Genomic DNA, 25,581 nt, shown 5'->3' on the forward strand with positions numbered 1-25,581 from the left:
TCCCAGAAGTGGGGGTTGGGGGCAGAGGTCTGAGGGGAGATCAGGGATGGATCCCAACATTGCGGAAAGTGGGCAGCATGGAGAGTCCAGGCCTGGCATGGGGACGGGGAAGAGTGACTCTGTCCTTCTAAACTCAGCACTGGCAGACTAGGCAGACTTGGAAGAATTACTTATTTGTTAGTAAATGTCAATTTCTGTGTAAACACACAACCCAATGGCAAAATATTTCCATTGATAATCATCAAAATTGACAGATGGGCAAAGTAAGAAACATGCTGCTTGAGAATTTATTCTGCTCTAATCCTATAAGGGTCCCTTCTGCCTTAGATGCCACCATGTGGGTGTTTCATTTCCCTCCCCATTTTCACACAGAGACACAATTTCCTTTGCAAGGATCCATGAACAGTAAAATCTTCCTGTGTCACTTGTCTGAGCCAGGGCATTCAATTTCACTGAAACCTTCTCTCCTGCAATGGCAATGGTCAAACAGAGGGGATGTGGCCACCTTCACCCCTGGCAGTGAGATATTCCATCTCCTCTTTCTTCAGGCTGCTGCTGTTATTCCATGAATCATCAAGGATGGAATAAAAAGCTGAGTTTACTCCAGGAAGAGGAAAGAAAGGAGCCACCAACTCCTTGAAAAATCTCAGTGACCAGAGAATACCTGCCGCTGTTATTGGAATCCCTGATGTGTTGGTAGCTTGTTTATTTACACTGAGGATTGAGTCCTACTTTGTGCACCATGTTTGAGAATGAAAATCCTAACCCACCCTTTGAAATAACGACTGCAGCAGGACATGTTTATGTCCCTCTCCCAAAGCAGACAGACCGATGGAGAAATGCCATGAGTCCAAGGTAATACTTCACTGCGGTTTTACCATTTCCACTCGCTAAACTCCCTCCCAACCTTCTGGGCTCCTAGAGCAGGGTACAGAGCCTGAGCCGAGATACGTATAATGCAACTTCACAGACCAAGCCGCATGACCCTGATTAATCTGACAGGGGCCAGCCATGGTGTTTCATTGCACTGTAGATGCATGCTAATGTTATGTCTACACTGTGATTAAAACACGCAGGGCACCTGTCTCAAAGCCCGGCCAGCTGACTCAGGGTTATGGGGCTTGGGCTGCAAGACTATAACATTACAGTGCAGACAGATGGGCTTGAGCCCAACCTCAGAGACCCCAGGAGGGTGAGGGTTTCTGAACCCAGGCTTCAGCGTGAACACAAATATCTGCACCACAGTTTTTAGCCCCTCAGCGTTAGCTCCATGAGCCCAAGTCAGATGACCCAGGCCAGCCATGCTGCCATCTTTATCCTAGCAGAGATGGACTCTACGGGTACATCTCCAGATGTGGCACGCTGTGCTCAGAGTAGCACCTTGAAGCCCCATATTCACCACTCTCATATAATGATGATACGGTTTGTACAAAGTCTGCCTGGTGAGGTATCATTTCAAAAGTCTTGATCTGTTGAACATTAATATTGTGTTGGTCTGTGTGTGTAGCATTGGCTGGGAAGTTATGAAGTTTGCTCTGTGTGTGTTACTGAGATATGTTATGAGGTTGGGAAATGCCCACCACCAGCCTTTCAGGTGTGACAATGGAGGAACCAGACTCGCTGCTGGCCCATGAAAGGGATCCACACTCCCAAGGACTATCCCAGGAACCGTGTACAATGCAGACTTCTCCGAGATAACACAGCAACACTGGGCACTGCTTGACTCACATCCTAGCAAAGGAGCTTTCTAGAAAGTTGGAAGGAACTATGAAAGAGGGGTAGAGACATCATGACTTGGCCTCTCTCCCCACAACTCAACAGCTGGAAACACACCTGGATGACAAAACTGATTCAGAAATCAGAAGAGAATAATAATAATGCATTCAAACCAAAGTCCCCAAACAGACTAGGGTATTGGTTTTTCAGCAGAAAATTTTCAGTTTGGGGGATTTTCTTTTCCCAGTCAGACTTTGCCAAGGGAAGCAGAGAGAAAATGTTTGAGTTGCCTCCTTCAGAACAGCTTGGCCTAGACACTAGCTCTGGTTTACTGTTGAGGCCTTGCTCAGGATGGGAGTATTTTAAGAATTTGGGCAGGTCCCAGGGTGTTTGGGGGAGATTATGAGGATGTTATCTTTTGAGAAAAAATCTAAGAAATACAGGACTAGAAAAAAACATTTTAGAAATGTGGGATTTAGACATTTTATTTACAGCAATGAGGGGTCTGAATTTCTCAGAAGGTTTTTGTTTGCAGGAAGCAACATTGCTAGAGCTGTTATTGTCCCAAAGGGGGAGATGGTTGTCTATAAAGGAGGGGTGAAGACCAAATGCCTCCAATGAGGATGGGATTCAAAGCCATGCGTGCAGAGCACAATGGATTAGCAGTTCATCACCTTAACCACTTGGTCACCTCACCTGAGCTGTCAGGAAATGGACAGGAAGAGAAATTTAAGGCCAGCAGAAATAGGGATATGATGGAGTTTTTAAATACTAAGCGTAAGCAGGGGCTGAATGAGCTCCCCACTCACATCTAGTGAGGAACTGGGGGAAAGACTTCAGGAACAGACCCTGTTTGCATAGACACACCTACTCTGCCTAGGTATGCTGCATGATGGGGTCGCTTTCCCAAAATGACCAGTTTGGGGTGGTGGTGGGTTACAAATCACTTTAGGACTGAGTGGAATGAAATGTTATTCTACTTCCTGTATGAGTGAAGGGCAGCAGAACATACCTATTGCGTTCTGATGGAGGGGTAGGCACCTCAGGGCCTGAGCCAGCCCCTATGGAGGGCAGGGAGGGAGCATTACTCTGCAGCACTCTGTCCCAGCTCTTCCCCAACCCCACCCTTAGCCTGAGACTCTTTCTCCCAGCCCAGCATCGACCCCTTTACCACTGTCCACACCCCTCTCCCCAGCAAGCAACAGCCCCACTCCCAGCCCCAGTTCTCGACTGTGGCTTCTGAGGGGCCACAGCCATGGATAAGAGGGCACATTGTGAAATGTTTGGGGACCACTGGTTTAGGGTGACATCCTCAATCACTTCTCTGCCACCACGGGCAGCCCAGAGCCCTTTGAATACCGGCAGCGGCTGAGATTTAAAGGGCTCAGAGATCCCTGCGGCTGCAGGCAGCCCAGAGCCCTTTCAATCCCGGCCACAGCTAAAGCGGGTGGAGTGGGGCTGGGATTTCAAGGGCTTAGGCTCCTCTCAGCAACAGCTCTGGGCCCTTTAAATCGCTGCCCCTGCCCCATAAAGCTCCGGATTCCCCCAGCCACCGAGCCCCAGGCCCTTTAATTTGACTCTGAGGGCTCCCAGGCACCTCTTCAGCTGGGAGCCCCTGGTTGATTTAAAATCAAGTATCACCACCCCACCTCCAACCTTCCTTTTTGACCCACAGCTGTTTTGGTGGGACGGTGCTGGGGAAGGAGGGTTTGTTTCTGCAGGGCTGGGCGGGGTGTTTCCACCGGGCCGGGAAGTCCTGAGGTGGGGGTGGTTCCGCAGGGCCGGGGGGTTTCCGCCCTTTGCTGTTTTCTTTAGAGTAATGTGGCCCTCGCCGCTTTACGAGTTGTGCAGGCAGGCTGACGGCATTCGCTGGGCTTCTCGCTTGTGTGGATTCTCTGATGGGTAATAAGGTTTGAGCTGCGATTGAATGTTTTCCCACACTCACGGCATTCGTAGTGCCTGTCTCCTGTGTGGATTCTCTGATGCCTAATAAGGGCTGATCTTTGAGTGAAGAGTTTTCCACACTCACGGCATTCATAGGGCCTCTCCCCTGTGTGGAGTCTCTGATGTTGAGAAAGGCGTGATCTGTAAGTGAAGTTTTTCCCACACTCAGCGCATGTATTTTTTTGCTTTTCCCTGCAGATTTCCTGCTGTATTCTGGTTTCCTTAAGGCCCTTCTGAGTTCCCTGACAGGAAATAAATTTATCCATTTTCTCCCCTGGTTGGTTTCCCTGCTCTTTTTCTGGTCTGTGCTGAACCTCACAGGATCTTCCCTGCTTGTGACTGCTGGACACATTCCTTCTCATTCATTGCGATAATGCTCTGTGTTTATCCATTTGCTCAACATTTCCCTGCTGAGAATTCTGCTCCTCTTTCTCACAAGTCATTGCATCACCTGCTGTGATAGAAACAGAAACCTCAAACAGGGATGGAAAGGCGAAGGCCAAACCAAAACAAGTGCTGGAGAGAGGTCAAATAAAAATCAGGAAATCAGCTCCCCCCAACTGGAGAGAGGAGGGGATCAATTCAGCCTTCACATCCCATCCAACTTCGCAGGGGGAAGGGAGAAAGTTACTGCCCGGTGTCTGCTAGGATCTATAGGAAGCCTTGAGCTATATTTACCCTGCCGATGCGACCCCTGCTATGGACAATAATGAACTGAGAGACTTCCCAAGACCTTTGTGGGGCATCCCAGATGTTTCCTTCAGGCACTTACAGATTCTGAGTTGGTTTAATGTTTCCTCATCTGTGCGGGGAGATCTCAGAATCTCTCTTTCCTCTGAACCCTGCAGCTCTGGGAGCCATGGCTCTTCCTCTTGTTCCAGCTGGGAGATCACAGCACGTTGGAAAACCAGAAACCCTGCTCAGATGAAAGAAAACAAAGGAGTTTAGTTGATTTCATAAAACTTAATCATTAAAAACATTCTATTAATTTATCTTCAGTGCTTAGTGTGACCTGGTGTGCCTGGGGCAGTCCTCACTGAAAATGCCAAGGTCAGAGCAGGCTGAAAAAGGGAGAGCAGATGCTCCCCAAACTGGTGGTTAACACTGAAGTTAAACTCACTGACTAGTCACAAACTGTGCTTCTGATCCCACACACTGGTTAACGATACTCTTAAAAAAGAAATCACACGGCCCGCTTTATTGCATGACAGTTTTCTGACTCCTAATCAGCAACTAGGTTCCGTACAGTGAGAGTTATTTAAAAACTCTGCTCACTGTGATACAGCATGGCCAGAGGGCAGCAGGAGAGTGATCCTAATTGGATCCAGGAAGTGGGTGGGTGGAAGGTTAGCCACATTACCCAGTCACTATAGGTTTGGATCTCATCCAAAATACCATGCTGACAGCCAATCCTTTAGCAGTTAAACTAAATGTTTAGAAGAAAGAACGAATGAAAGAATGAAGTTAAATTCCATCCTTCCAGACTATTCTTTAGCATCTAAACTAAAGGTTTAAATGAAAGAAAGACAGAAAGAAGTTAAATGGAAAAGCAGTCAGATACATTCCAAAATGGATATATCAGGTTCTTAGCAGTATTGGTGAGTTGCTGGCTTGAAAGTCTGTCTGGAACGCATCCACAGCTTGGATGGGTCATTCAGTCCTTTGTTCCAGGGTTCAATTTGTAGAGAAGTTGCTCCAGAGGTAGGAAGGGGGATTGAAGACAAGATGGAGATGATGCAGCTGCACTTTATATTCCTTTTGCCATGTGGCTTGTACTTCCTGTGTCCCAAATACAAGCTTCACAGCACATGGCATGGAAAAGCTTTGGAGGTCTCATTACACAGGCATACCCCAGCATGTCTTGCTGACTCAATAGGTGTATCCCCTTGGTCCTTGGGTTCATTGTACAGCTGATGACCCTCAATGGGCCATCAAACAGGCTAGGCAGTGTTGATGCCAATATGTCTGGGGGTGTCACCCAGAAACACTGCACAAGTCTGGAAATACAGATATACCTACATATCTGTAACTCACAATACAAGTATGATAGAAACATAGAAACAAAACTATCATACATGGCAAATCATAACATTTTCATTGCCACTTTACATGGCATACTTAGCATGATTAATTGCAATTTTATCAGATTATATTACTTTATTATTAATACCAAAGGGTCTCACAATTTCATGCAGTCTCACACTTGCTAAACTAGTGAATTCCCAGGACCAGTTCCCCAGGTCCTTGAAGATGCCAAACATTGTGCTTATGAGGGACTGAAATACCCACACATCTGCTGGGAACACACACACAGACACTGTGTCAGTCTATACCCCTCTGTTCACTCTTCTAGAAAATTATGATCAATTTTGTACCCAGTATGGCTTGTGAGGTATCATTAGAAAACACATAACCTACTGAATATTATCTTCCTGTTAAAATGTGTAGTAACACTGTATGTAAAATTGTGAGATTTTACAGTATGATATTACTGAAAAAGTTTCAGTTCTGGGGAACACCCACAGACCAGTTCCTCAGAGACAGCAAGGCAAACAGCTGGTCCAATAGCCATTCTCCTGCAGGGGGAAGGTGTGAAGACATTAAGGGCTGATCTACAGTATGGGGGGAAATCGCTCTTAGATACGCAACTTCAGCTACGTGAATAACGTAGCTGAAGTAGAATATCTAAGATCAGATTACTCACCCATCCTCACCATGTGGGATCGATGTCCGCGGCTCCCCCTATCGAATCCGCAACTCGATTGGGGTTGGTGGAGTTCCGGAATCGATATAAGCGCGCTCGGGGATCGATATATGGCGTCTAGATGAGATGCGATATCTATCTATCCCCGAGCAATCGATTTTAACCCGCCGATACGGTGAGTAGTCTAGACGTAGCCTTACATTCCATCACAGGGACCTATTAAGGCTGTTGTGGAAAACAACCACAGGACTGATTTTGAATCAGCTCAGCCTGAGGCTCTTTTCTTGGTTACAAGGACGCAGGGGGCGACAGCTATTGGAATACTGTCCCCGAGCTAAAAATCACACAAGCCTTTTACAACTTAAAACCACAAACAATGACACATACGTTGCACATTAATTTCCTTATTTGGAACATATTGCAAAATATGATGCAGGTCAAAAGCAAGCTGAACAATCAGTTTTCCATATTTGGCCTTTCCTGTTATTTTTATTACACCTGGTGATATGGGAGCTAGACTCTCCATGTCTCAAGAAATGTCACTTCCAACCTAGGCCATTTTCACATGCTAGGGTACAATCTAGATCAGTGAGGAGTTGTGTCATCTGTAATCCTGGGTGAGATTCAGTGTTCTGCTGCTGGAGCTCCCCTGTCTGGATACTCCCAGCCAGCGTTCAAGGACGCACTGAGTGTCTGTATGATAAGTAACCTTGGACTGGCAGCTCTGACTCCAGCCGCCTGCTTGTTACACCCCAAGCACATTCTGGTTTGGGTAGAGAAGGCTCAGGGTTTGAGAGAAGGCTGGGGGTAGGAACCTTCTGTTCATTATGCTGGACCTAACCCCCAGTTTTACTTGAGTAAAGAGGAGATATTTGACATTGTATGATACTGCTCCTGTGCTCTGTTCCCAAAGTGTTCTGCAGCAGAGGAGGGTCTCCGATAGTATGTGTGTCACTGGCCTATTGGGGTGATGTTGAAACAGGACAGGGTACAGATGGCATTGTGGGGGTGGCATGAACCTTCACTCTTCATTTCCCCTTCCAAGAACAGAAGGGACAGGAATCCTGACCCAGCAAGACCATTGTCTCAAAGTTCTCCTGCATGACATCCCTGTATAGGGCTCTCTGAGTGGGGTCCAGCAGAGTCCCCTCTTCCCTGGAGAAATATATAGCCACCTCATCGAAGGTCACCGGCCCCTGAAAGAGCAAGAGTCCAATACTCAGTACCTGCTGACCCACTCACAACCCCACTAGTCACGCAACAGCAGCACCAAGGAAATGGAAGCTCCGGAAGGCACATGTTTACAGAGTCCCACCCCACCTTGCTTACAGCAGCCAGAAGGTATCAGAGGGTACAAAGAGAGAACCTTTGTGTCTCCCAGCTGACAGACAGAAGCAGGGTCTTCACATTTATCACATAGCTACTAGCCAGAGCTAAATATAGGAGATGGGGCTGTCTCTCGACCCTGTTAGTGGCTCCCTGGTAGGAATCCCAGCACTCTCCAAATAAAATATATGGAAGAAAGGGGAAGTCGATACTAAAGAATAGAAGTTAGAAGGTCAGAATTATAGTGCCCATTAACAAAGGTTTAGAGAAAATAGAGCCTATCAAACTAACGAGATATTCTTATTGAATGAGACCAAAAGTTTAGTTGCCACAAATAGTATTGATGTAATATACCTAAACTTCTGTAAGGGACATGACTTGATCACCACAATATTTTTACTAAAAAAACTAGAATGATACAAAATAAACATGGCATACATTAAATAGATTAAAAACTCTGATAGTGAATGAGGAACCATGGTCGAGTGGATTTCTTTCTAGCAGGTTCCTGCAGGGATTGGTTCTTGGCCCTGTGCTATTTAACATTCTTATCCATGACTTAGAAGAGAGTACAAAATCATCACTGATAAAGTTTACAGTTGCCACAAAGATTGGGGTTGGTGGTAATTAATGAAATGCCAGGAGATTCAGGCTCCATCACTGGGAGTCTGGGAAGTTGTCCCAGCCCTGGCTGGAGGGTTATTTCCTCTTCCACAAAGAGGGGAAGTTCCATTCCCAACTCCTGTGCCTTGAAATTAGGACCTATCTGACACTACACCCCCATATTCATCATAGTGGTATGATTATAATATGATTAGGACATAATTATGATCTATTTTGTACAAGATGCATCATGTGTGGTGTCACTGGAAAAGTTCTGATTTGCTGAATATGATTATCCTATTTGTGTGCACATATGATGTTCGTATCTGAAGTTATGGATATTGACTCTGTATCTGTATTTCAAATGTGTTTACTCTGGGTAACACCCACAACGAGCCTTTCAGGCACAACAATGAAGAAGCCAGACAGCGCTGATGGCTCAACAAAGACAATGGACTGTGGAAGAGCTTAGCCTTCCTGTGAATGTTTCCGCCAGCCTAGGAGTCATGGCTACTATGACTCAGCAGGGCCTGTGACCAGACCACATGACTCTAAACTCCATTTTAGTACCTGTATTTTTCCACAAACTGGACTAGGAACTGAGTTTGGAACAAAAGGTTCCCACCATATGGAAAAGCTACATAAGGTGGGGTCTGACATCATCTCTTGGCCTCATTCCCCACACAAGAGAACTCCTGGAAACGCCTGAGAAACAAAAACGGATGTGGGAGAAGTGCTGCTCCCAGGATCAAGAGATTTCTAACTTGTGTATGGAAACTTGGAGGAATGCTTGTACCATCAGTCAGGGTGAGAAATTGCTAATTCAAATTCTATCCATCTAGTATCTTAGGCTTAGTCTGAGTTTTGGTTATTTGCTAAATAATCTGCTTTGATCTGTTTGTTATCACTTATAATCACTTAATCTATCTTTCTGCAGTTAATAAACTTGTTTGATGCTTTATCTTAACCAGCGTATTTTGAGTGAAGTGTCTGGGGAAAATCTCAGCTTGTTGTGCACATCTGTCCCATATTGAGGGGAAGGGGAACTATATTAATGAGCTTGCATTATAGAGATCCCCGTGCACTATAAGATGGTATAATTCTGGATTTATACTACAGCAAGTGTGCAAGGTGGGGGAGTGGGAAATTGGCTCTTGTCTTCTATCTGTCCTTGAGTGGCTTAGGTAGAGCACTCAGGTAGCTTAGTTGGCAGCATGGCGCCACCTGCTGTTGTGCTGGGTGATAACAGGCCCTGGAGAGGCTGGCGAAATCTCCAGCAAAGCAGTGTGAGAAGGGCCAGCCAAGCGTGAGGGTTAGAGGACACAGTAGTTCCCAGAAGCTCCACAAACTGCCGCCTGGGGGTGACAACTCATCACGCCCTACACTACAGAAGTCTCAGCAGGTTTGTCACATGCTGTCCCCTCCCTTTCTCCACCCGAGATATTTCCTGCTTCCCACCACCTCTAGCAATTCCCACCCTCTTATGCATTTACTGCTCCTCAACCTCCAAGCAGAGTCCACCACCACCTCCCTGATAATCTCTTACCTGAGCCAGCTCCATTGCAGCCATTTCCTTGCACCTGGGAGGACGAGATGATCTGCAGCGAAACATGGATGTTATTCTCTGGCCTGCCGGGGTGAAAAGGGCAAGGTGTGAGAATTCAGACTAGGCTTTGGTCCATTCCACAAGCCGATTCCCCCCAGCTTTTCCCCTGCTAATGCATATTCTAGGTTCTGGCACACTGTGAAGCACAGAGTGACCTTATTCCAGTACAGGCCTAGCCCCCTCCCACCAGGGTGTAACCCTCTGACACATGGGGAAACCCTCCCAGTAACTGTCTCTCTCTTATACGCATCAAGTTTGCGGACAACATCAAGATGGGAGGGGTTGTAAGTGCTTTGGAGGATTGGATTAAAATTCAAAATGATCTGGACAAACTGGAGAAATGATCTGAAGTAAATAGGATGAAATTCAGTAGAGACAAGTGCAAAGTACTCCATGTTGGAAGGAACAATCGGAGGCCAGAGAAGAGCAGAAACAGAGTCACTTTGGGGGATTCCCCCTGTCATTGTCCCCAAGGCAGCTGTCTCAGGTTTACAAAGGTGTTTCATGTTCCAGCCTTTATACAGTCTCTCCTGGGAGTGCCCCTTTCATGGACTGGGCCTAGTTTTAGTTTTTGGTAGTTAACAATCTTGGTTTATTGTTCATCTAACCAGTATGTGTGGATTGAAGTGTGTTGGAAACTCTGTTTGGGATAACAAGCTGGTGCATGTCATTTTCCAGTGATGAAATGACAGACTTCATATGAGCTTGCGTCGTTCAGTAGCATGCTGGACAGTGCAAGATGCACATTTCTGGGGGAAAGTTGGGCACTTGAGAATTTGCTGGTTTTCTCCTGAGGTGTAATTCATGAGTGGCTGTCTAGCAGCACTCAATACTGTGTAGCTGGGAGTGAGTTACATGCTGGAGACTGTGTGTTAATTGGCCAAGAGGGGCTGTTCTCGCGGGAAAACAGTGGAAAAGGCACCCCAGGCCGGAGAACTGAGGGGACACAGCTATTTAACAGTCCAGATTGTACTCAGGGTAACGTCACAGATACTCACTGTGATAGAGCCTCTTACAACACAGAGAAAGTAAATCCATGTCCCAGAAATCGAAGACTCAGACACAGGGCAAGTGTCCCTGGCACTGCTTCTTGCTGACAGGGAGGTTCAGAGACAGTGTGAGAATCCTGGGGAAGCTGGGAACAGGAAGCATGGGCTGGCGGGGTTCGGTGGAGAAAGGGAACAGGAAGGGCAGGGATATTACTGAATCCAGGATCTCAGCAGTGCTAGATGACAGGATAGCACATAGTGCAGCCCATTGGAAAACACAATCCCAACTATGCATACAAAATGATGGGGCCTAAATTAGTTGTTTCCACTCAAGAGATGGATCTTGGAGTCACTGTGGATAGTTCTCTGAAAACATCCACTCAATGTAGGAAATAATTAAGAAAGGGATAGATATGACAATATCTCATAGATCATATTTGTAGAAACAGCCAATAAATCCATGATACACCCACATCTTGAATACTGCATGCAGATGTTGTCACCCCATCTCAAAAACAGATATATTGGAATAGGAAAAGGTTCAGAAAAGGACAACAAAAATGATTAGGGATATGGGACAGTTATGCCAGACCTAACCACCAGTTTCACTTCAGCAAACAGGAGATATTTGACACTGTGCAATACGGCTCCTGTGCTCTGTTCCCAAAGTGTTCTGCAGCAGAGGAGGGTCTCCGGTAGTATGTGTGTCACTAGCCTATTGGGGTGATGCTGAAACAGGACAGGGTACAGATGGCATTGTGCGGGTGGCATGAACCTTCACTCTTCATTTCCCCTTCCAAGAACAGAAGGGACAGGAACCCTTACCCAGCAAGACCACCGTCTCATAGTTCCCCTGCATGACATCCCAGTAGAGGGCTCTCTGAGCGGGGTCCAGCAGAGCCCACTCTTCCCTGGTGAAATACACAGCCACCTCCTCAAAGGTCACCGGCCCCTGAAAGAGCAAGAGTCCAACACTAAGGACTTGCTGCCCCACTCACAGCCCCACTATTTGTGGCAGAGAGGAGTGAATCAAATGGAAGCTCTGGGTGGATCGTAGTCAGGAGAGTCCCACCTCGACCTTGCTCAGAGTATCCAGCAAATACCAGGGTGAGGGGATGAAGAGAGAGCCCCTTGTCTCTCCCAGCAGATCCATCACCCCACTATTAGCCACTGACTGATACAGGAGATGGAACCCCCAGCAGGGTCCAGGGAGAGCTCTCTGGTAGAACGCCCAACACCCTCCTCATTGTGAGGAGCGGGATATGAAGGGAGAGGCAGCTCCAATAAGCCTGACTCATGGGTGCCCCCTTCATATCTCACAGCAGCTGCTGGTTAGTGAGGTCAGGCTCCAGCACTAGGAGTCTGGTCAGTTTGACTAGCTCCATGTAGGTGGGCTATTTTTTTTCTTCACAAATTAGGGCATTTCCACCTCCAAACCTCCTGGGTCTGTTCCTAGAATCTAGGCCACTTATTAAATAACTCCCAGCAGGTTTGCCACACCCTGGCCTCCTCCTTTCCCCACGCTGTGAATTTCCTGCCCCGCTCCAACCTCCAAACCAGACTCTGCAAACCTTCCCACCTCTGGTGTATTTGCTCTCCCTTTCCTCCAGTAAGAACCCGCCAGCAACCCCCCGATAATCTCTACCTGGACTGACTCCACTGCAGCCATTTCTCTTCCATGTCCCACGCCAGACTGGGATGAGCTGGAGCAAAACATGGATGTCATTCTGCAGCCTGTCTGGGGGAGAAGGGCAGTTGTGGGCGTTTCAGAACCGGTTTTAGCTAATTTCACATCATAATTCCCCCAGGCCCTTTCCCTGCAGGCAGACACCCTAGATTCTGTCATGCTGGGAAATGCTCAATCTGTTTATTACAATTTAGACCTGGCCCCTCCTGCCAGGCTAAGTCCACAGACACATTTTTAATCTCCCTTCTCCCTTCCCTCATCTCTTCTCTGAACACAAGGCTAGAAAAGAGCAGAACCAAAGGAGTCACTGTGGGGGATTCCCTCAGACACTGACCCCACGGCAGCCACACCCCAGCAGGGGGAATATGGAGTCAGGAACTGGCTTTTGCTCTGTCTGATCCTTGTTTTGTTCACTGGAAAGTGGTTCTGCCCAGGGATGCAGCAATACATGTGTCTGGGTGGACTAGAGAGCTGGAAATCTCTCCCCCACATTCATTTCTCCCACTATCCCTTTCAGTCTCTCCTTCCCCTGTCCTCCCTCCCTGCCCCTCTGGCTGGGACAGTCCCATTCCTGGGGGCTTTGCTCTCCCATGGCTGGATTTCCTCCTCTCAACCACTAATGGGAGGAGAAATGAGGTGGGGTTGTTTGTGCAGTCACTTTCTTGCCAGACCCTAGGACATTCCCTGAGGTCTTTCAGTTACCTGGAGACTCTGGCTCAGAATTTAGTAGTAACAGGGCCCAGGGCTGCCCTAGGGGGCTAGGACCAGCTGCAGAAAGTCATCTCTTGGGCCGGGCAGAGAAGAAGCTTTAATTAAGGTCACTTCCCAGCACAGAGCCCCACTGGGGGAGCAGCAGCTGCCAAGCCTGGTCTCCCAGATCACAATGGAGGCTGCAGTCTCTGACACAGGAAGCTGAACCCCAATATCCTGAGCAGAGAGGGACAGCGCGTTTGAGCAGCTTCCCTCCTTTAGCTCTCTGGGGAGAGCAGCTAATGGGAGCCCCTCCTCACAGGGAGAATGGCTGATCTCATTTGCCCCACTGTCCATCTGGAATCACTCCTTGTCTTTCCATACAGTGACTCTGGAATAACAATTGTCTCAATGACACTAGATTTCAAAAAGAATGAGTTCAGAACGCTGTGGAAAAGACCATCGTGTAGCAGTGCTGACTCCCTTCCCACCTCCCTCACCCCCGCAGATCTAGGACAAGGACTGGGGGCATAAATTTTCCAAACGGAACCGACAGTTCCTACAGTTTTCAAAAGAGGAGAAAAGCAAAATCTGTGATTTCACATTAACAGTGTTTGATAAGTGGACAGAAAGTTATCACAGTGACGGCACGTGACTGGGGAATGCCGGGCAGTGCTTGGAGCCAGGACTCTGCCACAAGTTGACCAGAGAGAAGGATCATGGTTAGCAGCAGCCCCCAGACACCCCCTAGTACCCAGAGCCCAGACCCCCCAACCAGGGGCCCCAGACACCCCCCAGCCAGGATCCCATCAGATATTCCCTGGGACGCAGCCCCCAGAGTCCCTGGCCAGGGACCCCAGATACCCCTCAAAGCCCAATCAGCCAGAGAACCCGCACCAGACCGTGATTGCCAGGTTGGGAATCCCAAAGAGTTACCCCCACCAAGAGCCCCCAGCAGCCAGGGACCCCCTCAAGGGACCCCCCCCCACTGGGAACTCAGTCCCTCACTGCCTGCCTAGGAACTTCCCCACCCTCCAGAACGATCTACCCTGACATTTGCCTGGGACCCCCTCCTCTGCCCAGTGTGACCCCCTGATGCTTTACAGTGGGACCCCTCAATCTGCTTCCCTGGCTTGCTCTGACCTAGTGCCAGGGATCCTCTGCCCCAGCTCTGTGCACTGGGCATGGCAACAAAACCAGGAACCAGCGGGGGAAGCACATACAGAGCCCCTGGCACAGAATCAGTCTCCCTCTAACCCTCTGTCTCGCCCCCGCAAGAGACACCCACCCCCACTGTTCTGCAGCCACCAGACCCCCAGCGATACCCAGCTCCAGGACTCATAGCCTCAGGGATGGGCACATCAGAACCACCACCCCCGAAAACCCCAAACCTCCACAACCTACCAACCTGACTAGGGTACCCCCTGCCCAGCCACCCAGAGGCCTCCCCCTACCACAATGCCCCTTCAGCTGCAACGTTCCCACACAGACACCTTCCCTGCCCCTGCAAGTGTCACCTCACAGAGTGTGAGAAGTGGCTAGAAAGTTAACACCACCTCCTGCTGGCCAGTCACACAGGCAGAGGGGGTGCTTCTTTAACAGGAGAATGGAAGGCCTGGAGGGCAAGAAAGGTCCACAGGCTGTCACTAGCAAATAATGGTCACCATGGATCCATGGATCCACCCCAGAGGCGGCTGCATCTTAGCACATTGGGAAACAACCCATCATATTCAATTAGAAATAAAACAACTAGAGAGAAGTGGGGCAAATGTTTGGGGTATTTTATATCAATCTTTGAGATACGCAGAGAGAACCTGTCACAAACGACATTTGATAACATGAGAGAAAACCACCAAGATCGGAGGGGATTTGATGTTGCTATTAAATAACTAGTTGAAAAGGGGGACTGTTGGACTGGATTTTATATGACTGTCCAATACACAAACAGAATGTGACGGTCCCCCCAAGACCCAGGGCAACCATTCACGTGAGCAGCTCAGAGCCCTTTGAGGAGCTGATTTAAGGAGGTGGGGGAGCTGGAAGGCTCCCTGGACAATGGACGGGGGCCGCAGGGGGATTGGAAAATGGGGTCTGGGCAGTCTCCATGGGGGATGTGCTCCTCCCTTCCCTGCCCTGGCAGAGAACGGGCACCTCATCCCATCCCATCCCCTCTCCAGGGGGAGCCATGTTCTGGGGAATGACCCAGGGCAACAATTTCCCACCCAAACAAGGACAAATCGCTGCAGATAAAATGGGTGGGAAAATCCACCCCACATCGAAGAGATTTTAAATTGACATATGAGAAGTATGGAGAGAAAAGGGAAAATCAGAGGCAATTAGAGAGCTGATCATTAGGGGGAGGAGAATCTCCCTGGATTTTATAGCCACGTTTGATAATGAGAGAGAAAAGGGGAAATCTTGAGAGAATGTGTATGTGGGAGGAAGTGGCAAAAACAGGGACATGATCCCGTTAACTCCCCTCCTCTCCCCCCACCCCGGGAATGTCCTGGCTGCACAGAGACAGATCTAATCCCCCTCACCCCAGTGACCTCCCCCTCCCTGCAACTCCGGCTTCTCCCCGCCCTGACACCCCACACACACCAAAGGGGGGGGGGGCTCTGCCAGCACCTCCCCCCGAGCTCAACTCCTGCTCCTCCCCCCAGCCCGGATTGTGCCTTTTAGTCCCCCCCCCGACCCTGCCTCCAGCTGCCTGACCCCCCCCGCCCATCAATTTCCTGCTCTGCGCCACCTCCCCACGCTCCCTGTTACTCCACCGCTCCGCTCCAGCCCCGCCCCCAGCGCCCGGTGGAACGTTACGGCTGGTCCGGGCAGGGGGAAGGGCAGTGGCTTCAGCGGCTGTTCCTGCGCATGCGCAGTGCCCGGGAGTAGCACATTGCTATGGGGAGCGATTTAATACACCGCCCCCCCCGCCGGGCCCCGGGCTCCCCCTCGGCCCCCCCGCCGGGCCTCAGGCTCTGCCCCCCCGCCGGGCCCCGGCCCCCCCCAATCCCAGCGGGGCGGGCGGATCCTGCTGCAGCTCCACTGGGGCCGAGGCGGCTCCGAGGCTCCTCCCAGGCTCCCCGGGGAAGAGTCACTTTCCCTTCCCCCGGGGGCTCCTGGTCACAATGTCCCACTGCCCTTCCCCCGCCTGCAGCTCCGGCTTGTCCCCTCCCCTCCCGCCCCCGCCAGCCACACCAAGGGGAACCCCCGGGCCGCAGTCTCTGTCCCCACCTGGACCCCAGCGGGGCTGGGGGCAGATCCTGGCTGCAGCCGAGAACAGCGGCTCCGCTCCGGCTCGGGCAGCTCCAGCACTGCTGGCAGCACGTGGAGAACCAGGGAGTAGTTGCTCAGCCCGGGCTCCGCGTCACAATGTGCCAGAGCCCCGCCCCTGAGCTGAGCCAGAGCCCCGCCCCTAGGAGCTGCCCTGCCCCCGGGCTGTGCCAGAGCCCCGCCCCAGGAGCTGCCCAGTGTTGGGTCTCTGGGCTTTGTTCTCCTGCCTCCTTCTTCCCAGCACAGCCCCGCCCACTCCCAGCTGCTCCCTTCCTGTGTCTGCAAACACTCGTCCCGCCCCCGGGGCTGGCTGCAGCGCTCGCTGGGGCTGTCTCCAGTGGCTGAAGTTGCCTCCATCTCTGCTTCACCTGGAGGGGGAGAGATGAAGAGAGGAGATGGTCCCAGGGTGTGAAAGCAGAATCAGGGGGCAGGGAAAGAAGGACTGTTTGGAAAGGTGTTTTTTTGCGGGGGGAGGTGATCCAGAGGGAGTCAGAAGAAGTTGGGCACCCCCTGGGTGTCCCAATGTTGGCCAGGGTTTATACAGCACTTTGCACAATATGGGGTCTGATCTCAGTCATGGTCTGTGCAGCACCTGGGAGCCCTGATGTCTGTTTCCTGATCACAGGCTCTGGGAATGGAGAGAGGGAAACCTCAGCACCTGAAGGTTAATGCAGCCCTGTGTGCAACCCCTGCTAGTGTGACTGGACAGCAAATGTGAAAAACTCAGACAGGGGGTGGGGGTAATAAGCAGCTATATAAGAAAAAAGACCCCAAAATCAGGACATCCAGTCACACTAGTCCTTGCTGCTCTCATAAGGGGTCGGCTTAGAGAGGGTTTGGTTATGCTTGCAGCTGTACAGCGCTGGGAGTTAAAGCTGTCTTCCTACAGCTGTGTAGGGAAAGCGCTGCAGTGTGGACACACTGACAGCTACCAGCACTGCAGTGTGCCCACATTTGCAGCGCTGTTGGGAGTGGTGCATTATGGGCAGCTATCCCAGTGTTCAAGTGGCTGCAACGTGCTTTTCAAAAGAGAAGGGTGGGGCAGAGTGTGACAGGGAGCGTAGGGGAGACAGAGCGAGTGGATTTTTGGAGCTGACACTGTGTCAGCTCCCTGCCTGGCAAGTTCAAGCCTCCTCCCCCACCCCTCTCTCATTCACTAAATGCAAATAGCCGCCTTTGTTTTTTTCGTCACAGACCAGATAAGCAGCGGCTCCAAAAGAGACCACCCCCCGTGCCCACCGGGCTGCTTCTCTCCTCAAGCAAACACCAGCTGTGGGTGTTCCAAAGGGATCCCCCTGCCTCTGCTCATTCACTGCAAACAGTAACTGTGTTTGGTTTTAAGCTAAGCAGCTCCGGGAGCCCCGAGCTCACAACAAAACAAACAGAGGCATCACACCAAAACAAAGAGCGTTATCTCTACTTAAAAGCATTATGGGAAGGTTCCGGAGGTCAGTGACAGCGTAGTAAGATTAATAACTGTTTACACTGGCACCCCAGCTCTGCAGCACCAGCTCTGTTCTCTTTATTCCTCTCGTCGAGGTGGAGTACTGCCAGCGCTGTAGCCAGGGAGATACAGCGCTGTATGTGCCTTGCCAGTGTGGACGGGGAGTAAGTTACAGTGCTGTAAAGCCACCACCAGCGCTGCAACTCTCCAGTGTAGCCAAGGCCTGAGTTATAGTAATAAAAGCAGCAAAGAGTCCTGTGGCACCTTATAGACTAACAGACGTATTGGAGCATGAGCTTTCGTGGGTGAATACCCACTTCGTCAGATGGAACAATAGTCCCATATGGGCTAGTCAGGATTTCTGGTTTTCATCCAGGTGGCCTGGGTTCAACTTCTGGTATGGGAACAGTTCAGAGCTTTTGCCCAGAGTGGAGACAGGAATGGAAAGGGATCCTGCCAGTAGGGGAGTTAAACAGTGTGGGGAGGGAATACCAGAAGTGGGGGTGGAGCAGTGGTCTGGGGGAAGATGAGGGAAGGATCCCAGCAGTGTGGGAAGTTGGCAGCCTGGAGAGCACGGGCCTGGCATGGGGACCTGGAAGAGTGAATGTGTCCCTCTAAACCCATCAACTGCAGACTAGGCAGGCTTGGAAGAATTACCTATTTGTTGGTAAATGTCAATTTCTGTGTAAACACACAACCCAATGGCAAAATATTTCCATCGATAATCATCAAAATTGACAGATGGGCAAAGAAAGAAACATGCTGCTTGAGAACTTACCCTGTTGTAGGAACAGCAGTGATCTGTGTCCTCTGCATAACCTGTATGCTCAAAAGGTCTGTTACACTCCCCCCCGCCCTCGTCTCCTCTCCCTCTTTGAATGCCTATGAAGTGGCTTTCCCCCTCTCCTTTGTACCTCCAGTGAATGCCCTTTGCCTGGCCCGTCTGGCCAGTGGTTCGCTGTGTTACATTCCATCATGCCTCAGGGAGACTTACCTTCATCGCACTGTCCATCACTGCGCTGTGGGACACTTACCTTAAAGGATCCTGACATCTCTACTGCCAGGCCTGTCCTGGGAGCATGAATGTGACACCCCTCTACCCATCTTCTTTGGCCTATCTTGGGAGTGTGACACCCTCCCTCCTCCCTTCTTTTGAGCTTAGCTATCAATATAATACATGTGCTGTTTTCTACCAAACTCTGGGTGTTCATTAGTTCTCCCTAAGCTTACTAGCCGACCCAATTTTGGGTTACAGAAGTAACATTGTTTGATCTGTTATTGTACTAAAGGGGGAGAGAGTTGTCTGTAAAGGAGGGTGAAGATTAAAGGCATTTCCTAAGGATAGGATTTGAACCCATGTGTGCAGAGCACACTGAATTAGCAGTCCATCATTTTAACCACTTGGCTACCTCACCTGAGCTGTCAGGAAAGGGACAGGAGGAGAAATCTAAGGCCGGCAGAGATAGGGACACTAAGGAGTTTTTAAATAATAAGCGGAAGCAGGGTCTGAATGAGCTCCCCCCTCACATCTAGTGAGGAGCTGGGAAAGACTTCAGGAACAGACCGTGTTTGCACAGACACATCTACTCTGCCCAGGTATGCAGCATGGTGGGGCCGCTGCCCCAAAATGACCAGTTTGGATGGTGGTGGGTTACAAATCACTTTAGGATGGAGTGGAATGAAATGTTATTCTCCTTCCTGTATGAGTGAAGGGCAGCAGAACATACCTAGTCCATCCTGATGGAGGGGGAGGTGGGTGAGGAATAGCTTTTATTGGACTGCAGAGAAGTGATTGAGGATGTCACCCTAAACCAATGGTCCCCAAACATTTCACACCGTGCCCTCTTAGCCATGGCTGTGGCCTCTCCGAAGCCACTATCGAGAACCGTGGCTGGGAGTGGAGCTGTTGCTTGCTGGGGAGTGGGGTGCAGACAGGGGTAGGGGGTCGAGGCCAGGCTGGAAGCCAGGAGCCTAGGCTGAGGGTGGGGTTGGGGAAGAGCTGGGACAGAGTGGGGCTGAGTTTTGCTCCCTCTCTGCCCTCCATTTGGGTTGGCTCAGGCCCTGAGGTGCCCCAATTAATCTTTCTCTGTGTCCCTCTAGAAGTCATGCCCCACATTATGGGGACCACTGACCCCTACTCGCTAAGCAGGGGCTAGTGATGCCAAAACCCAGGGAAAGGGAGAACAAATGTGGGGGCCCCCGCACCGGAACCATGCCCCCCTTCTGTCTCTGGCTCTTCCCCCTTCCACCCATGGCCCCATGCACTGTCCCCTCTGTTCTACCCCTTCCCACACTGGCCCCACTCTATCACTCCTTTACCCCTGCCCCGCTGCGGCCCTGAAACCAGAGAAGCTCTGTGCCCCTGCTGCAGCCCCCGGGCCCTAGCAGTGAGTGGGAGCTCCTCCTGCTCTGAGGCTGACATGGGGGAGACTTTTCCAGGGGGACTCAATTTGGCTAGGGACCTTAGTCATGGGCCCTACTGTTCCCTTGGCAACGCAAGGTTTGGGGAGGCTGAGCCCCCCCGAGCCTCCATTACGAGCCGCCCAGGCTACCACTGCTCATTGGGTGGCCCGTCTCTCTGTGTTTTCTGCTGCTTGTGCTGGGGAGCCTCGCCAGCACTAGGGGTGGGGCCCCGCAGTAGTCGCCCAGGGCTCCAGGAGGTCAAAGGGCACCGTGTGGCAGTGTAAAGGTGCTCACTGCTCTCCCCTGCCCCAATGCTCCTCCATGGGCCCATAGAGGGTTGGGGGAGCAAGGAGCAACACTATGTGCTCCATGCGTCCTTGTCACTTTCCCCACCTGGGCTGTGCTGTGAGGGGAGCATCAGAAGCTCCTGCTCTCTGCTCTCCCCTTATGCAGCCCAGCTGAGGAAAGTGACCTGGATGCAGGGAGCTCGGATGATCTCGCTTCTTGCCCCCACATCCCACAGCCCCTAGGGGTGCCTGGAGGAGCAGCGTTCCAGGGAGGAGTGGGGGGCAGCAATGCCAGCTGCTCCATGCACACAGATCAGTGTCCCCACATGGGTACAGGAGGGGGTGCAGGAGTTTCTGTGATGCCTATTCTAACAATATCGTCACTCAATACCAGGCACTCAAATTCACCCATCTTAGTACTTAGACATTTAGCATTTGTATTTAAGCATTTATAAAATGTGTCCCATTTTAGCTGTCTGCTATTACGTGATGTAATTGAGGGAGACTCTTTCATTTCATTGTTTCTCATCAGATCCAACCTTTACATTATCATCTTCCATCCTCTCCTCCTTACTAGGCTATAGAGAATCCCTGTGAATAGTTCCTCTCCTAACGGATGTCTCTGTGTGAACCCTGTGCTCCTCAGCGCCTGTCGGCTTTCCCCCAGCTCTCAGGCTGGGTCTACACTGCGCACCTTACCACGGCGCAGCTGTGCCACTCAAACCGTGCCGTTGTAAGGTGAGATGTGTGGTTATCCTTATCGCTGGGAGAGAGCTTCCCCGGCTACAAAACCAAACCACCTCCAACGAGTGGCAGGAGCTTCGTCACCGGGAGCACAGCTCCACCTACAAAGCGCTGTTCACACTGCTGCTTTGCATGGCTCAAATTTTGGCATTTTTTCTCACCCCTGAGCGACGAAATTTTTAACAACAAAATCCTAAGTTTAAAAAAAAACTCCTCTGCAACCTATTTAATTTTACCTTTATACAACCTTTGTTCTGTCTCCAGTTTTCGTGCCCAAAGTCCCCCAGGAAAAGGAAAACAACCAGCACTGGAACCAGTAGGAAACCCAGCAATAGAACTCTGGAAACCTCGGGGTGTGCTAGGCTGACCAGATGTACTGATTTAATAGGGACAGTCCGAATTTTGGGGTCTTTTTCTTATCTAGGATCCTATTATCCCCCACCCCATCCCGATTTTTCACACTTTTTGTCTGGTCACCCTGCCCCCCTCATTTAAGCAGATGTGCAGGGTTACTATCCAGCTGAGCTTTTCCCTAGGGGCAGCCTGCGCGCAGCTGCGATCAGCTGTTTGCTGGGCAGGCTCCACTCAACTGCTCCCCTCTTCCTGCTCCTGCGGGGGCTGAGTGATTCCCCCCCAAACAGCCTCAGTGTTCGTGGTGGGAGGTTAGGGGAAGGAGAAGCGGTTCAATATGGTAATAACAGAAATAATGATAATTACTGCAGCCAGGAGAGGTGAGGCATTTTAGAACTCATTACTCAAAGAACTGAATTTAAGCATAAGACAGAAATAAAATGATGAAATGCACAGACCTGATAAAAAGCTCCCGAGACGGGAACTTCAGCCCCACATCTTCTGCCAGGGTCCAGGGCTTCTCCTCCCTGCCCCAGGGTGGCTCCTCTCCCACTTCATCCCCCTCACTGCAGCTCCTGCTGGGGTCTAGGCTTCTCCTCCCCCACGCCCCCTCCCCAGCGTGGCTCTAGCCCAGTCCGGGGCTTCTCCTCCTTCACTCCAGTTCGACTCCTCTCCCACCCCGCCCCCTGCCAGTATCTGGAGCTTCTCCTCCCTCCAACCTACCACTGCCCCCAGCCCCAGCCTAGCCAGGGTCCCTGGGGCACCGGATGCTGCTGTGGCTGGAGCTGAGCCTGGCGGGCGAGGAGCAGTCATTCACGTGGAGGCCATGGCAGAACCATCAGCCCGAGAGGTGCTGGGCAGCCCCAGGGAAGCGGGGCGGGCTGTGCTGCTGCTGAACCCTCACCCCCACCCACCCCGACCCCTGATGCTGTTTGAGGGGGGACTCACTCAGCCCCCGCAGGAGGAGGAAGGGGGGAGCAGTAGAGTGGAGCCTGCCCAGCAAACATCTGATTGCAGCTGCGCGCAGGCTGCCCCCAGGGAAAAGCTCAGCTGGACATTGGTATCTGTGCCCCCATGAACCTCTAAGCTCTCCAGGGACCCCTCCAGCCTTGACATAGGTATATGTGCCCCCCACAACCCCCTAAGTCCTCCAGGGACCTGTACAGCCTGGAAGTTGTCATCTGTGCACCCCATAAACCTCCTAATCCCCCCAGGACCCGTCTAGTCTGCACGGAGGTATCTGTGACCTCCAGAAACCCCCTAAGCCCCCCAAGACCCCTACAGCCTGGATGTAGGTATATCTGACCCACACGAACCCCCTGAGGACTCCTTCAGACGGGATGCAGGTATCTTTGCCTCCACAACCCCCTAAGCCCCCCAAGTGACCCCTACAGGCTGGACATAGGTATCTGCACCCCCCCACCTCCTAAGCACCCCTGGGACCCCTATAGCCCGAAGTTAGATATCTGCGCCCCCTACAATCCCCTAAGGTGCCCCCGGGACGCTACAGCCTGGGTGTAGGTATCTGTGACCCCCACAAATGCACTAAACCCCCAGGAAGCCCTCCAGTTTGGACGTAGGTATCTCTGCCCCCCACAACCTCCAATCCCCTCGGGCCCCTACAGCCTGGACACAGGTATCTGTGCCTGCCCCGACTGCTAAGCACCCCCGAGACCCCCATAGCCTGAAGTTACGTATCTGTGCCCCCACAAACTCCCTAAGCCCCCCAGCCACCCCTCTAGCCTGGACATGGGTATCTGTGCCACCCACGAACCCTATAAGCCCCTCTCGAGCCTGGATGTAGGTATTTGGGCCCCCCACAAACCATCTAAGCCTCCCCAGCGACCCCTAAAGATGGGAGATAGTTATCTCTCACCCCCACGAACCCATAAGGCCCACAGGGACCCCTACAGCCTGGAGATAGGTATTTGTGCACCCCAGAAACTCCCTAATCCTTCCCAGGACATCTCCAACCTGGACGTAGGTACCTGAGCTCTCCACGAACCCGCTAATCCCCCACGGGACCCCAACAGCCTGGATGTAGGGCTATGTGCCAAGTCATCCCTCTATGCAACCCAGGAACATCTACAGCCAGAACGTTGGTATCTGTTCCCCCCATAAACCCCCTAATCCTCACGGGAATCCCTACAGCCTGGATGTAGGTATCAGTGCCCCCCACGAACCAGCAAAGCCCCCTGGGGACCTTTACAGCCAAGACATTGGTATCTGTGCACCCCTTAAATCTCCTAAGCCCTCTGGGACCTCCCCCCCCAGTCTGCACGTAGATATCTGTGACCCTCAGAAACCCCCTAACGCCCCAGGAACCCCTACAGCCTGGACGTAGGTATCTGTGACTTCAACGAACCTCCTAAACCACCCAGGACCCCTCCAGCTAGCACGTAGGTATCTGTTCCCCCCTCTACCCCCAATCCCCTCAGGACCCCTAGACCCTGGACTTAGGTATCTGTGTCTGTCCCGATCCCCTAAGCACCCCCATTACCCCTTTAGCCTGGACGTAGGTATCTGTGCTCCCAAAATCCCCCTAAACGACCCAGCCACCTCTTCAGCCTGGATATACCTATCTGTGACCCCCTCGAATCCCTTAAGCCCCCAGGGATCCCTACAGCCTGGACACAGGTGTCTGAGCACCCCACGAACCCCCTAAGCTCCTCGGGACACATCCAGCCTGTATGTATCTGAGCCCCAGTAAACAGCCTAATCTCCCCGGGACACCGACAGCCTGGACCTAGGTATCTGTGCCCCCCACAAACCCCCTATACCCCCTAGGACTCCTCCAGCCTAGATGTAGGTATCTGTACCCCCACAGCCCCCCTGGGATTCCTACAGCCTGGAGGTTCATATCTGTGCCCCCCATGAAACCCCAACCCCCCGGGACCGCTCCAGTCATGACATAAGTATCTGTGCACCCCACGAACCCATAAGCACCTGTAGGGACGCCTACAGCATGGACTTAGGTATCTGGGGCCCCCCAAAACTCCCTAAGCCCACCAGGGACCCCTACAGCCTAGAGATAAGTATATGTGGCCCCCGACCCCAATAAGACCCCCCTGGTCCCCTCCAGCCTGGACCTAGGTATCTGTGCCCCTCACGAACCCGCTAATCCTGCCAGGGACCCAGCAGCATGGATGGAGGTATCTGTGCCCCACACAATCCCTAAGTGCCGAGGAACCCCTCCAGCCTGGAGGTGGGTATCTGTGCCCACCAGAAACCCCCTTAGTCCCCCAGGGACCCCTCCAGCCTGGATGCAGGTATCTGTGCCCCTCACAAACTGCCTAAGCCCACAACCGCGGGAACCCTCCTGCCTGGACCTAGGCATCTGTGACCCTCCAACACACTAATTCCCCTGGAAGCCCGATTGCCTGGACATAGGTATCTCAGCCCCTCACAAACACCCTAAGTCTCCCAGGGACCCCTACAGCCTAGATGTATGTATCTGTTGCCCCCAGAAAACCCCTAATCCACCCCGGGAACCCCTACAGTATGGACCTAGGTATCTGTGTCCCCCAGGAACCCCTTAAACCCCCAGGAACCACTCCAACCTGGACATAGATATCTATGCCTCCCAAAAAAAACCCTAAGCCCCTCAGGGACCCCTAGATCTTGGAGATAAGTATCTCTGCCCTCCGCAAACCCCCTAATCCTCCCCGGAGCCTCTCCAGGCTGGACGTACATAACTGTGCCCGTCACAACCCCCCTAAGTCCCCCGGGACCCCTCCAGCCTGGATGTAGGTATCTGTGCCCCCCCCCCGATGCCCTAAGCCCCCCCCCCCAGAATCACTATAGCCTGGACATAGGA

This window comes from Gopherus flavomarginatus, chromosome 8 (assembly GCF_025201925.1).
Source record: "Gopherus flavomarginatus isolate rGopFla2 chromosome 8, rGopFla2.mat.asm, whole genome shotgun sequence".
Taxonomy (NCBI): Eukaryota; Metazoa; Chordata; order Testudines; family Testudinidae; genus Gopherus; species Gopherus flavomarginatus.